This window comes from Phyllobates terribilis, unplaced genomic scaffold (assembly GCF_046119375.1).
Source record: "Phyllobates terribilis strain yellow unplaced genomic scaffold, ASM4611937v1 Scaffold_2__4_contigs__length_985480577, whole genome shotgun sequence".
Classification (NCBI taxonomy): domain Eukaryota; kingdom Metazoa; phylum Chordata; class Amphibia; order Anura; family Dendrobatidae; genus Phyllobates; species Phyllobates terribilis.
This window is the reverse complement of record NW_027362762.1, coordinates 828,954,416-828,970,536: the sequence shown is the minus strand read 5'-3', so window position 1 is coordinate 828,970,536 and position 16,121 is coordinate 828,954,416.

Genomic DNA, 16,121 nt, shown 5'->3' with positions numbered 1-16,121 from the left:
ACCTGACAGGGCACACCTGTGAAGTGAAAACCATTTCCGGTGACTACCTCTTGAAGCTCATCAAGAGAATGCCAAGAGTGTGCAAAGCAGTCATCAAAGCAAAAGGTGGCTACTTTGAAGAACCTAGAATATAAGACATATTTTCAGTTGTTTCACACTTTTTTGTTAAGTATATAATTCCACATGTGTTAATTCATAGTTTTGATGCCTTCAGTGTGAATGTACAATTTTCATAGTCATGAAAATACAGAAAAATCTTTAAATGATAAGGTGTGTCCAAACTTTTGGTCTGTACTGTATATAACCTAAAAAAAGTATAAGATGATGTAGATATAAAAATTGGAATGTAATAATTTGAACCATTTGACCATTAACACCTTTTGATGTATAAAATGATCAAGATACATAGAAACCACATCACTATATCCAGTTATTTCCACAAATAGTGATTCAGTGATCCTTTTACTGGATTATACCACACTTCAATATTTAGCTGTTAGTAATTTACACTAATAGCCGCATGACTTTTTTTTCTAAAATGGAATTGAAAAGAGCTGCCAGTTCATATAACAGAAAGCACTTTGTTTCTTCTATTAAAGCATGAGGCAGATTAATTTGGTAAGAAAAACATAATGTAGGCACATAGAAGTTCAGCATCTCTACCATGATTATACACGCTATCTACACACGTTTTTCAAGAATCGCAGCATAGCACAATTTATGAAACAAGACACCGCAGACATTTAAAATAAGTCTGTCATTATTCAGCGACGTGCCCTAGCTCATACCAGGATCCTACATTATGTTCTCATTTACTTCCTTTTTAGCCCCCTAATGCATCCCACTTGTGTAAACAGGTGAAAAATAATGTTTTGGCAGATTTGACACTCAGAGGTCACTCATAATTTCCTAAAGTTCAGGGCTTATAAATAGGCCTACTGTACTGGCTCCTCTGCCCCAGATGAGATTTGAAACTTTGGGGATTGTGTGTTGTCTTTTCTGCCAATTTTCATTCTGATATTTTTCCCTTTGTGAATTGTATATTTTCATATTTTTTCAACTGCTTTCCGACAGGGATAATCTAATGCTAACCATTCCTCCACTATGCCAAATCAGCATATCATTTCCTCAAAAAAATTTACATTTTCAAGGTAAAATTTAGTTTACATTATATAACAACACAAGTTTCAACACTGTTTAACTGCTTCAGGAAGTTTAAAGCCAAGTTCTAAAACGTCACTGTATAGTAGAGCAGGTACACGCGATCGTGTAGCTGCGGGAGTGGGGATCCAGCTGTAAGAGACAGCCAGAGTCCCCAAAAAAAAGGCAGAGATGGTTTATTACCATCTGCGCCTTCTCAATTGCTGTATGCACAGCACTAAAGTGCTGTGTATGCAGTAACAGGAAGTACTGACGGCACTTTCTCCTACATATATAGTGGTATGTAGGGGAACAGGAGCTGCAGGGTCATGGGAGACAGCTTTGCTATGCAGCCAGGAGGCTGAATTTCCCTTGTAACTAGGGCCAATATACCAGCCCCAGTTACAAAGAAAATAAGATGAAAATAAAAAATATTTCAATATTTAAATGCCCCCCACAAAGACCTTTTATAACCTTATGATGGAACATTGTGTACAATAAATGAAAAATAAATAAAAAATAATAGGTAAAAGATAAATAAATGAAAAATAAAATCAAAATGCCACTGTCAATCCAAATGGCAGTTACTAGCCCTACCTCCGCAAAAAAAAAAAATGTGTCCGATATATAAAAATATTTGTTACAGTATGGGGAACAAATTTATAAATGTACTTTAGTAATTCTTTGCGGTGATTAAAAAATATAAAAAATGGGAAAAACAGACATTTATTTCTTTTACTTTATATCTTGTAAAATATTTTATTTTTCCATTGATATCAGCAAAAAAAAATAGGATATGAAAGTGACATAAAAATAAAGTTCTATGTATCATGGAAAAAGAATACACAAAAAATACTTAAATACCTGAATGAGAAAAACTTTTACAACTCTTTAAATTGCATGTACGAAAAAAAAAAAATTTGACTGTGACAGAGGTAAAAGGCCTGGCCTTGAACTGGCTAAAAACTCTTTTTGTCAATGTTGTCATAGTAGTTCGAACTTTATTTGAATACTTCATTTGGAGCACATTTTTTCAAAAATCAAGCTGAATGGATGGATGAATGGATTGCCTAAAAAGCAATCATGCTCCCCATCTTTTCTTCTTGTAGGTGGATCGAGGAAGTGACTAAGCAAAAATGTCTGGATTTCAGGAGAATAATGGTGACAGCCTCTTACAACCCTTGATACAGCTGTGTTTTTTTACCTTAAAAAATTATAAATTACCTGCAAGAAATGGTGTGCCGATTATTCTTCAGTGCTTATAAATCCAAGTTTGCAGTGAGACTCCCCTTTGTAGTTGGCTGTAGGCTAGCAGAAAGTAATTTGCATGCAGGTAATACAAAATGCTTGAGTTTAATATATATATATATATATATATATATATATATCAGAAAAAAATATATATATATATCAGGAAAATGGTTTGTGATATACAGAAATGATGCACCAATTACAACAAAATAAACTGTATTAACGAGACCTAATGCAGCTGCCTGAGAAACTGCTACAAACAAACAATCTATAAACTCATCGTAACCTATCCAGGGAACACTTTACAGCCATCACCTAGTACTTGGCTGTATGATTCTAACTGGGTTGTTGATCAAATTTGCTTATAAAACTGGTGATAATGTAGTAAATCAAAGGTAGAGGTTTACATTAAAGAAGTCCTTCATAGAGATGAGTTGATCGATCTGTGAACTTCGAATTTCCTGAAATTCCCCAGTACTCAACACTTTACAATTCAATTCTCGAGGATCGCATGACGCCTTTTCACACACTGCTGAAGCATCAACAAGTGGGCTAATGACGATATGTGTGGCCTCATGGGATTTCCCATAATTCCCTGCAATTATCACATCACACCGTTTATAACAGCCAATCAGGTGGGCTATAAGAGCCAGTATAAGAGAGAGAAGATCAGAGAACACAGCATAGGGATAGAAAAAGGCCTAATCTGATTGTGGTCTACTGTCTTAAAGCTGAAGCTGAACTACATTAAAAATGGGAATAGTAGTCTGAGTCTCTGAATAATAATCCAAAGATCCAAGAGATATAAGAAAGGGACCATGAATTGATTAATCTGTGATATACCACAGTAACTGCATTTCAAGACCAACCTTTTTTTTATTCTTTAGAAACTGAAAACAAGGAGGGCAATATTAAACCCCTCAGTTCTCTTTCTCATTTTCTGGGCAGCTAGTGTTTTTTCAGTATAGTGATTCACAATCAATTTATTCAATGCAAATCAAATATTTGAGGAAAATTTTGCGAATCTGGCAAATTCGAATTCCAAAAGATGTATCATGCAATCAATCTCAAGACAAGCTGGGTCAGTTCACTTTATAAGGTATAGACAAAGCTACAGAAGACATTGTTTTTTAACTGGTAACTGCCATGTAAAGCTTCTTAGGACATTATGGGAGCTACTGCCAAGCAATGCATTCTGACACCTATTATAACATCCCCTTGGTGGTCTCTTGAATCTGAAGTGGTTGCTGTGACCTTGATCTTTCTTATAACCTGCGCCTGTTTGACATCTCATTCTGATCGGTGTTAAATGTGTTAAACAAATGCTGCTGAAAAGACATATGTTGCATAATTCCAATACTTTCTATCTGAAAATTTGAAGTTTGTTTTATGTTGCTGTTCTGTCTTAAACAAATCTTTGACAACACAGAGGCTCCATTACAGACACATTGACTATGTGAATCATTTCATTAAATTTATATCAAATTAGGAAGAAAAATACCTGTTACATGTAAAACAGGAATATACGATAGGTAAAACATACAAGAGCCACATTTTTCATTTCCATTCATAAAAACTTAACAAAACAGACAGAATTATTAAATACATTATCAAACACTGGTACAGCATTAGAAAACATTAGAAGGGCACCAGACTGAGTTTAAAAAAAGTCAAATATGATTCAAAATAGGTTTTGTGTTCTAGATGGTAGAAAAAAAGTGAGGGAAGCACCAATCTTATGGCATTATAAGTAGTCCACTAAGAAACTTTAAGAGACCAAAAGTGCCAGGGACATTAACACAAGTTATAGAAATATTGATGAAAAAGAAAATATACTATTTTATTCTTAAAGGTTATTTGTGAACCATAGTCACTTTTTGGCTAAAACACATATGAATTACGAATAAATGCTGAATTTTATAAGGTATGTATCATCAGAAATAATCTACTGTTTAAATCAGGTTTCTATGTTAAATATATTTTTAACATTTTTTTTTTCTTATCACTATCTGCAATTTCATACTGGCCACTAGATCTATTTTAGAGTTAAACTTCTTGTTCTTTCAGGAAATCCATATGTACATTAGAAGCAATAGAATTTTGTTTTGACACATCTATTGATTGTGTACAAAGGACATTATGAAGGGAGGGGGAGGAGAAACAGTAAAATCACCAACTGTGAATGGTAGATCATGTGTTATCAGCTGTGTATACAATGATGGATCCTGTGTTACAACCTGTCATTGTAATCTTTCCTATGATGATAATGAGACTTCTGAAAACTCTACTAGAAAGAACATGAAGTATTATTTACTAGTTTATATAAAGCCATTAATTCCACAGCGCTTTACAGACATCACCACTGCCCCCATTGGGGCTCACAATCTACATTTCCTATCAGTATGTCTTTGGAGTGTGGGAGGAAACTGGAGAACCCGGAGAAAACCCACGCAAACACGGGGAGAACATACAAACTCCTTGCAGATGTCCTTGGTGGTATTTGAACTCCGGACCCCAGTGATGCAAAACAACAGTGCTAACCACTGAGCCACCGTGCTGCCCAAATATGAGTTTGAAATAGTATCAATGTCCAGTGTGGAAATTGTAAGGTTTCTACTTTTTTATTTCATATAGCTCCATTTTATACCGTTTTTAATACCATTTGATACCGTTTGTCAATATGATCGTAGCCTGTGATGGTCACGCAGAACCACCCGCTGTGATCTCTTGAGCGAACAGCTCTCTGCTGCCAGCTACTGGAAAATTAACAGTGAGCGCAGGGGTGGATTAAGGATAGCCAGGGCCCCGGGCAGTTGAGACTGCATGGGCCACTCCACCACCCCACGTGACGGGTCAGGGTTCACCATATACCTGAAACATTATTTCTGAAAAAAATAGCTGCTGGGTGAAACTATAACATAAAAAACATCCATTAATCTAAAATTTACCTTCACTTAAACAAATACTTGAAGCCATAGTATAGAAAAGACCAACTTTAATATGTAAACAAGTCTCTACGAGTGGTGACAGTTTCCACACGTACCGGAAACTGTCTATGGTCTGCGCACATGTCAGTGTGTTTCCATGGACCGTGTGTTTGTGTGCTCCACACGGAGACATGTCTGTTTTTTTGCAGATACACGGTCCACAAAATCCATTTGTCATCAGTGTGACACGTACCGGTGCCTGGGAATCAGCGGTACAGTTAGCGCTGTCCCCAAGCGCCGGGGGCTGAACACTGCCCTCATCATGGATCCCTGCCGGCGCTGCGATCAGCACAGGCAGGGACAATAGCGAGAGTAGTAGTCTGCTCCCGCTGTGTCCACACCTGCAAAAATAAGATTAAAATAATAAAATCCATGTACTCACCTCTCCTAGGTGTCCCCTGCTGTAATCCATGCGATCGCTGCTGCCGAGGAGCCGGAGAAAATGAGCCGCTCCGTAGCTGCGCTCTGTGACTGACAGGACACTGCTCCTGAGTGCAGCTCCGGAGCCGCTCGCTGGAGCGGCTCATTTTCACCGGCTCCTCTGTCAGCAGTCAGAGGATTACAGCGTGGGACACTTAGGAAAGGTGAGTATATGGATTTTATTATTTTAATCTTATTTATACACAGGGACACTGCGGGAGCAGACTACTACTACCCTCATCATTGTCCCTTGCTCGCGCTGATCACACCACTAGCAAGGAATCGTGATCACCAGCTCCTCCTCTGCTCTATAGGCCTCAAGGACACTGTTCTCTCCTTGATCTCCTCCTATTTCTCTGGCAGCTCCTTCTCTGTGTCTTTTGCCGGCTCCTCCTCCTCTCTCCTTCCCCTTACTGTCAGGGTTCCTCACGGATCAGTCCTAGGCCTCCTTCTTTTCTTCTTATACACTGCTCCTATTGGACAAACAATCAGCAGATTCGGTTTTCAGTACCATCTCTATGCTGATGACTCCCAATTATACACCTCTTCTCCGGACATCACCCCTGCATTACTACAAAAGACCAGTGATTGTCTTTCTGCTCTGTCTAACATTATGTCCTCCCTCTGCCTAAAACTGAATCTGTCAAAAACTGAACTACTCGTATTTCCTCCCTCCACTAACCTACCTGTGCCCGATATTGCCATTTCTGTGTGTGGCTCAACCATTACTCCCCAGCAACAAGCCCGCTGTCTTGGGGTCATTTTTGATTCAGATCTTTCCTTCACTCCTCACAACAAATCACTCGCTCGTTCATGTCATCTATACCTCAAAAACATCTCAAGAATCAGGACTTTTCTCACCTTTGACTCGGCAAAAACTCTTACTGTAGCTCTTATTCATTCTTGTCTCAATTATTGCAACTCTCTACTAATCGGTCTCCCACTTAGTAAACTCTCCCCTCTCCAATCCATCCTTAGCGCAGCAGCCAGGATCATATTCCTCGCCAACCGCTACACCGAGGCCCTGTGCCAGTCATTGCATTGGTTGCCCATTCAATACAGAGTTCACTATAAACTTAACATGCTTACCCACAAAGCACTCCATCCTTCAGCACCCCCCTACATCTCCTCCCTTGTCTCAGTCTACCACCCTACAAGTGCCTTCTGTTCTGCCAATGACTTAAAACTAAAATCCTCCATAATCCGAACTCCCCACTCCCGTCTCCAAGATTTCTCGCGTGCTGTGCCTATTCTTTGGAATGCACTACCCAGGACAGTTTGATTAATTCCCAAACCCACAGTTTCAAGCGGACCCTAAAAATCCATTTCTTTAGACTGGCGTATCGCCTCAACACACTTATCTATCGGTCCCAGTTTTGGCCCAAATTAAAATCTTCTTCAATTCAAGATTCATACCAATCATGCACTTAATAGCTTCTGTCAGGACTGTACACATACTGGCTGGCGACCAGTCCATGTATTATTTATCCTATTTAGTATATCAAGGCTGCATTATACAATATATGTACATTCTACCTTTTGTGTCTCCCCCATTTCCTCATAGACTGTAAGCTTGCGAGCAGGGCCCTCACTCCTTTTGACTTGAGTTATGCTTATTCTGTATTGTCTGTATATGTCCCCCCTAAAATTGTAAAGTGCTGCGGAATATGTTGGAGCTATATGAATTCATCATCTTTCCCCCATCTCGCTCAACACCCCCATCTGACCTATCCATCAAAGTCAATGGATGTCCCCTCTCCCCAGTAACGCAAGCTCGCTGCCTCGGGGTAATCCTTGACTCTGATCTCTCCTTCAAACCTCATATCCAAGCCCTTTCCACTTCCTGCCGACTCCAGCAAAAAAATATTTCCCGGATCCGCACATTCCTCAACCATTTTTCTGCTAAAACCCTAGTGCACACCCTCATCATCTTGCGCCTCGACTACTGCAACCTCCGGCTCTGTAGCCTCCCCTCTAACACTCTCGCACCCCTCCAATCTATCCTAAACTCTGCTGCCCGAGTAATCCACCTGTCCCCCCGCTATTTCCCAGCCTCTCCCCTCAGTCAATCCCTTTACTGGCTTCTCATTGCCCAGAGACTCCAGTTCAAAACCCTAACCATGGCATATAAAGCCATCCACAACCTGTCTCCTCCATACATCTGTGACCTAGTCTACCGGTACTTACCTGCACGCAACCTCCGATCCTCACAAGATGTCCTTCTCTACTCCCCTCTTATCTCATCTTACCACAATCGCATACAAGATTTCTCCCGTGCATCCCCCCTACTCTGGAACTCTCTACCCCAACATATCAGACTCTCGCCTACCGTGGAAACCTTCAAAAGGAACCTGAAGACCCACCTCTTACGACAAACCTACAACCTGCAGTAACTCTCGCTCCACCATACCGCTGCATGACCAGCTCTACCCTCACCCACTGTATCCTCAGCCATCCCTTGTAGATTGTGAGCCCTGGCGGGTAGGGTCCTCTCACCTTCCGTACCAGTCGCAAACTCGTTTTTGTTCAAATTATTGTACTTGTTGTTTGCTATGTATACACCTTTTAAACATGTAAATCACCATGTAATTAATGGCGCTATAATAATAATAATATATATATATACCCCTGTACGATCACTACTAACTTCATGATAACAAAAACAAAGATTATTAGCTGCCACCCCCAGTCAGATTTTATACAGGCTGACTGGAGGCCTGGTTCTGGTAGCATATGGCTTCGGGCGCAGTTTACAGAACAAAAGGAACAGAACTATTAAATTTTATGTTTAATCCAGAATGATAGGTAATGTTTATAAAAATATACAAAAGATTTTAAAAGGGGACAAAACCATACAGAATACACAGTTACATAAAATAAAAGGATAAACCCAGAAAACTTACTAGACCTGTCGTCACAGCAATGACTTCAGGTATATGGAGGGAGGCATTCCAGAAAAACGGATAGCACGTACAGTGAACTGTGCCTCCAAGTACTGACGACACCTAAAAGTTGGCAGTTGCTTTTTATTAGCTGTTAAGTTGCACCCACACCCCCTCCCATCACTACTCCTACAGGGTTGGACTTTTCAGTTTCAGAAAATTATGAGATTCCCTAAATTGACTATATCTTTGTTTCGAGAGTCGCATATGCTCGATATCGACGTCATATTTTGTATCATGATTTTATCTTTACATAGAGACCAAATATGCCAGGTGTAGCCTCATCTATCAGCTCCATATTCAATTGACAGGATTCTGGTCATTGTGCAGCAACTTGAATATATGCTTTGCATGTGTCACTTCATCACATTTCCGAAAATATGATTTTCCTATCAATTGGATCGATGCAGTTCATGCAAACTTCCCTGCTTATTTTTCTAATAAGCAAAGACATTCCAGACATTTAGTTTCTAAAATGCTTATCTCGGTCGTAAATCTAATCTAGCAGGGCCTCACATCTGTTTAGCCATCAGAATAGCTATGGTTACCTAATTCCAAAGGAAGGGGTCAGCTGTACAAGCTCTCCTCTCACAGGAAAAATATATATCTTTGTACCATGTTAGCCAGTCAATAGGCTTTTAATTTTCTCCATGACACCGTTGATATGAAGAAAGAAAAAAAAATTGCCAAAAATGTTTAAATAATACATGTAACACAAAAACCTGATTTAAACAATAGATCATGTTCTGTTGATACATTCCCTTTAAATTTGTCTGCCACACAATAACGTTTTCATTCAAGATTCTTTAGTATGTAGATGCAGAATCCTTTATCTTACTTTGAATATAGATCCCATGGATAACAGTTATCTTGAGTTGGTAATAAATGGTTTGATGCTGTCATTATGCCAATAACTGTATCATGTATGGCCATCCACCCAGGACCAAAAGTTTAATATTGAAGAAGCATATATGGTAATAAATCATGGAAGTAATTATGCACTTCTACTTTGACATGTCCCCGATATGATTTCACACAATCTCAGTATATACTACGGTAACAATGTCTTGTCTTCATGGTGGGACACAATTTATAGTAATAAGTAATACTATTTGTATCAATTCTTGATGTATCAATTTTCTACTGTTCTTAGCAATAGTAAAAGCATCATTACTAGTGTTGAGCATTCCGATACTGAAATATCGGGTATCGGCCGATATTCGCGGTATCGGAATTCCGATACTTAATTCCGATACTTTTACAATATCGAATACCGGATTCGGAAGTTCCCATAATGCCTGCGCTCTGCAGTGTCTCTGAAGTATGACAAGCTGGATGGCAGCGCTCAGCTGAGATCCAGCCTGTCATCAGAATGCCATCCCAGCGTGGGAGAATTCTCCTGATCGTTTAAAAGCCGGCGGGCGGTAAAAAGCTGCCGCTTTTAAACAATCACACAGCCCCATACTGCTTCCCCGCAGCCTCCCACCCCGATCCTCCGCTCCCCTCGCCACCTCCCATCCCGATCGTAAGTTAGGACCGGGCGGGGAGCGCAGCACCAAGGAGCGGGGGGCGAAGGACCCGGGCGGGGAAGCCGGCAGTGAAAAGACTTCACCGCCGGCTTTCCCGTTCTGTGCTGCGCTTTCCCGCCGGTTATTTCAAATGAACAGCTGAGGTATCAGGTGATGCTGATCAGCTGTTCATTTGAAGTAGCCGTGGTGCCCTCAGAGGGTTCACGTGAGTTCATGCTTGACTGCATTGCATGAACTCACATGAACTTTCCCACGGCCGCACAGGTCAGCCTCACCTCTCAGACGATCAGCCCGTCATGATTGGTGTGTGGGGTGTCTGTGCGTGTGTCTGCGAGTGTGTGCGGGGTGTCTGTGCGATGTCTGCGGGTGTGTGCGATGTCTGCGGTGTCTGTGCGATGTCTGCGGGTGTGTGCGGTGTCTGTGCGATGTCTGCGAGTGTGTGCGGTGTCTGTGCGATGTCTGCGGGTGTGTGCGTGCAGGCAGACATAGGCCGATGTGACACTACTACTCCCATCGGCCTATGTCTGTCCCCCGTCCACTCGTGCCAGCAGGATCAGCTCGATGGGAGCAGTAGTTCCCATCAGCCTGATCCTGCTATTTAAATTGCCCTACTGTGTCCCCAATAAATTTTAAATACATGTCATTGTTGGCCAGTGGTTGCCTACAATAAATTAGTTCATACATTGCCTGTCCCCGCCGATCGCCACCTAAAATAAAGTAAAAAATAAAAAACTACACCTATACTCACCTAGACACCTAATTCCCCGAAGCCATCGATCTCCTGTAATAAAATATAAAATAATAAACCACAACCTTATCCTTACCCCTCCGTAGTAGTCCACGAGTGTCCCACGAAGATCTCCAGTTTAGAGCAGCCACATAGAATGTGACCGCTCTGAACCGCTGCCGCCGCTAGAATGATGGGGCCGTAAAGCAGCCCCGTCATTGCATAAGCGGGTTCGCCGGAGTTCAGGCAGCGCTGCTCCGGTTAGCTCCTTTACGGCCCTGCTGTATCGTGAGAAATTCCCACGGTACAGCAGTGCCGTAAAGGAGGTCTCCGGAGCTGCGCTGCCTGAATGCACTCTGGTGACCTCAGTCAGTGGCTCCCGCTGCCGGGAGCGGACGTGTTCCCGGCAGCGTGAGCTTACAGCAGCCATGCACAGCTGTCACCATCTCCTCCAGATGTGACAGCTGTGCATGGGAGATCAGCGCAGGAACGTGGACAGGTAACTATTTTTTTTTAGTAAACTAAGAATTAAATAAAATTGTGTGTTTTATTTCAAATAAATTATTTTTTTCTGGGTGTAGTGTGTTTTTTCTTTTTAACACTTTGTAGGTTAGTAATGGGGGTGTCTTATAGACGCCCATCATTACTAAACTGGGCTTCATGGCAGCTGGCGCTGACATGAACCCCAACCCTATTACCCCCTGCCACCGCACCAGGGCAGCGTGGAAGAGCGAGGCTAAGTGCCAGAGTTGGCGCATCCTATGGATGCGCCATTTCTGGGGCGGCTGACGGCTGGTGTTTCTAGCCTGGGAGGGGACCAATATTCATGGCACCCTTCCTGGGCTATTAATATCAGCCCCCAGCTGTCTGCCTAGCCTTTGCTAGCTATTAAATAGGGGGTACCCCACGTCATTTTTTGGGGGGTCCCCCATTTTAATAGCTAGTAAAGGCTAGGTATTCAGCTGGGGGCTGATATTAGTAGTCTGGGAAGCTCCGTGGGTATTACCCACTTCCCAGGCTTCAAACATCTGCCCCAGCCGTCTGCTTAACCTCCGCTAGAGCCTAAAATTATGGGGGATCCCACGCCAATTTTTTTTAAATAAATCCTTTATTTTAACACTAAATGACATTTGAGGAGTTAATAAAGATGCAGTCCCTAAATTATTATTTCTTTTTTAATTAATTTTTCCCAAAAATTTTGACGTGGGCTTTGCCATATTTTGTATGCCAGCCAGGTACAGCATCCAGCTTCTATGAACGCGCCATTTTCCGGGGTGGCTGCGGACTGCAATTTGCACCGGGGGGGGGGCAGAAAGCTTGGGCCTCCCTGCGCTGCAGATTCCATCCCCCAGCTGCCTAGTTGTACCTGACTGGACACACAAATAGGGAGAAGCCCCACGTATTTTTTTTTAAATAATTTCATGAAATTCATGAAATAATAAAGAAAAAAAGGGCTTCCCCATATTGTTGTGTCCGGCCAGGTACAAATAGGCAGCTGGTGGTTGGGCGCAGCCCGTTCCTGCCTGCTGTACCTGGCTGGACGCAAATATAGTGCGAAGCCCCACGTCAATTTTTTTTTAAATTATTTCAGGAAATTCATGAAATAATTAAAAAAAAATTGAAGTGGGGCTTCGCCCTATATTTGTGTCCAGCCAGGTACAGCAGGCAGGAACGAGCTGCGCCCAACCACCAGCTGCCTATTTGTACCTGGCCGGACACAACAATATAGGGAAGCCCTTTTTTAAAAAAATTATTTCATGGAATAATTTTAAAAAAATTGACGTGGGGCTTCGCACTATATTTGTGTCCAGCCAGGTACAGCAGGCAGGAACGGGCTGCCCCCAACCACCAGCTGCCTATTTGTACCTGGTTGGACACAACTATATAGGGAAGCCCTTTTTTCTTAATTATTTCATGAATTTCATGAAATAATTAAAAAAAAAAATACGTGGGGCTTCGCCCTATTTTTGTGTCCAGCCAGGTACAACTAGGCAGCTGGGGGCTGGAATCCGCAGCGCAGGGAGGCCCAAGCTTTCTGGGCCCCACCCGCTGCAAATTGCAGTCCGCAGCCACCTCGGAAAATGGCGCGTTCATAGAAGCGCCATCTTCTGGCGCTGTACCCAACTCATCCATGGCCCTGGTGCGGTGGCTCACTGGGTAATAAAGGGGTTAGGGCCAGCTTGGCATTATCAGCTGGCCCTAAGCCCGAAATTCATGGGGTCACGCCAATATTAGACATGACCACCATGAATTGCTAGTAAAGTATTTTAAAAAAACGCAACACCCAGAAAAAAGTCCTTTAATTGAAATAAACACACAATTCTTTATTGTTCTAAATTAAACTATACTTACCATCACGCCCATTCCAGCTGAAGCCAACGATCTCCTGCAATAAAAGAAAAATAATAAAGCAACCTCATCCTTACCTTTCCATGGTTCCCACGACAGCTTCAGCTCTGCTACATCGAGATGACAGGCTGGACCGCAGCAGAACGCTGCCATCCAGCCTGTCATCCCGCAGACACTGAGAAGCGCAGGCTTGCTTGCGCTCCTCAGTGTCTCTCTGTGACGACATAAAGATGAGCCGAGGTCATGTCCAATGAACTCAGCTCACCTCATGCACGTCACTGACAGCGTGGGAAAATTCTCACGCTGAAGCGCTGAGTGCAGGAGAATGCTCCCACGCTGTCAGTGATGTGCATGAGGTTAGCTGAGTTCATTGGACATGAACTCGGCTCATCTGGATGCCGTCACAGAGAGACACTGAGGAGCGCAAGCATGCCTGCGCTTCTCAGTGTCTGCGGGATGACAGGCTGGATGGCAGCGTTCTGCTGCGGTCCAGCCTGTCATCTCGATGTAGCAGAGCTGAAGCTGTCCTGGGAACCATGGAAAGGTAAGGATGAGGTTGCTTTATTATTTTTCTTTTATTGCAGGAGATCGTTGGCTTCAGCTGGAATGGGCGTGATGGTAAGTAGAGTTTAATTTAGAACAATAAAGAATTGTGTGTTTATTTCAATTAAAGGACTTTATTCTGGCTGTTTGTGTTTTTTTTTTAACTTTGACTATGGGGTTAGTAATGGGGGTGTCTTATAGACGCCTCTCCATTACTAACCTGGGCTTGATGTCAGCTGGCATTATAAGCTGACATCAACCCCAGCCCTATTACCCCACTGCCACCGCTACAGGGCAGTGGGAAGAGCGAGGCTAAGTGCCAGAATTGGCGCATCCTATGGATGCGCCATTTCTGGGGCGGCTGACGGCTGGTGTTTCTAGCCTGGGAGGGGGCCAATATTCATGGCACCCTTCCTGGGCTATTAATATCAGCCCCCAGCTGTCTGCCTAGCCTTTGCTAGCTATTAAATTAGGGGGGACCCCACGTCATTTTTTTGAGGGGGTCCCCCATTTTAATAGCTAGTAAAGGCTAGGTATTCAGCTGGGGGCTCATATTAGTAGCCTGGGAAGCTCCGTGGGTATCACCCCCTTCCCAGGCTTCAAACATCTGCCCCAGCCGTCTGCTTAACCTCCGCTAGAGACTAAAATTAAGGGGAACCCCACGCCAATTTTTTTTTAAATAAATCCTTTATTTTAACACTAAATGACAAGTACAGTAATCAACACTGTCACTGTACTTCATATATATGTGACTGACATGTTTCTATCTATCTAATCTATGTATGATTCTCTATTCCTTCTATTCTAAATTGTCGGGTACAGATGCTGAATTGCCGGCCGGCTTTTTTAAAGAGACGGTGCATGAAAACACTATTATATTTTTAAATAAATCCTTTACACTAAATAACAAGTACAGTAAGCAACACTGTCACTGTACTTCATATATATGTGACTGACATGTTTCTATCTATCTAATCTATGTGTGAAGCTCTATTCTGTCTGTTATAAATTGTCGGGTACAGATGCTGAATTGCCGGCCGGCTTTTTTAAAGAGACAGTGCATGAAAACACAATTATTTTTTTAAATAAATCCTTTACACTAAATGACAAGTACAGTAAGCAACACTGTCACTGTACTTCATATATATGTGACTGACATGTTTCTATCTATCTAATCTATGTGTGAAGCTCTATTCTTTCTGTTGTAAATTGTCGGGTACCGGTGTATGACGCTGATGAATTGCCGGCTTTTCGCGTAATACATTCTACATTATTCTTAGTTGTTTTACTTCATGTAGAATTAACCTACAAGGAAAGAAAGGGTTTATTTTCATTCCGATATTTGTGTCCCATTGACTTGCATTGGTTTCCGGTATCAGAATCGGCGATATCCGATACTTTTTGGGTATCGGTCCGATCCAATCCGATACGATATTTCCTGATATCGGAAGGTATCGCTCAACACTAATCATTACTAACTCCATGCTGCTCCAACGCTATCTCTCCACTGCTCATCAACAGCCTTTTTTACATGGCTGCAGTGGTGACAGGGCCGGCGTCAGCACCCGACGCACCCGGGCCCTGAACAGGCAGGGGGGCCCACTCACCGTCGGGCATCCCGCCACGCTATTGGACCTGTGAATGGAGGAGAGCGGTATCAGCGCCCTCTCCCCTCCCCCACTTGCTCAGGGCCCTGACAGCCGGTGGCACAATACTTACGTCTCCCTGTGCCTCCGCAGCGGCTCTGGTCTCTTCCGCGTCCTCTGACTGTGACATCTCAGGTCAGAGGGAGTGGTGACATCTTTCCATCGCGCTCTCTCCTGAGCCGTCACAGCACAGAGCGGGAAGACGCCGGCGACGGTGGAGTCCAGAGTAGAGCAGCGGAAGCAGGTGAGGAGAAGTGAGGTGAGTATTGATTTTTTTTTTTTAATGTATGGAGGCATGGGGCATTATAAGGGAGGGGGGTGTGTGACATCCTGCATGGGGCTTTACAAGGGGGGAAGTGACATCCTGCATAGGGCATTATAAGGGAGGGGGGTGACATCCTGCATGGGGCATTAAAAGGGGGGGGAGTGACATCCTGCATGGGGCATTAAAAGGGGGGAGTGACATCTTGCATGGGGCATTATAAGGGGGGGTGACATCCTGCATGGGGCATTATAAGGGGGGTGACATCCTGCAAGGGGCATTTATAAGGGGGGGACATCCTGCATGGGGCATTATAAGGGGGGTA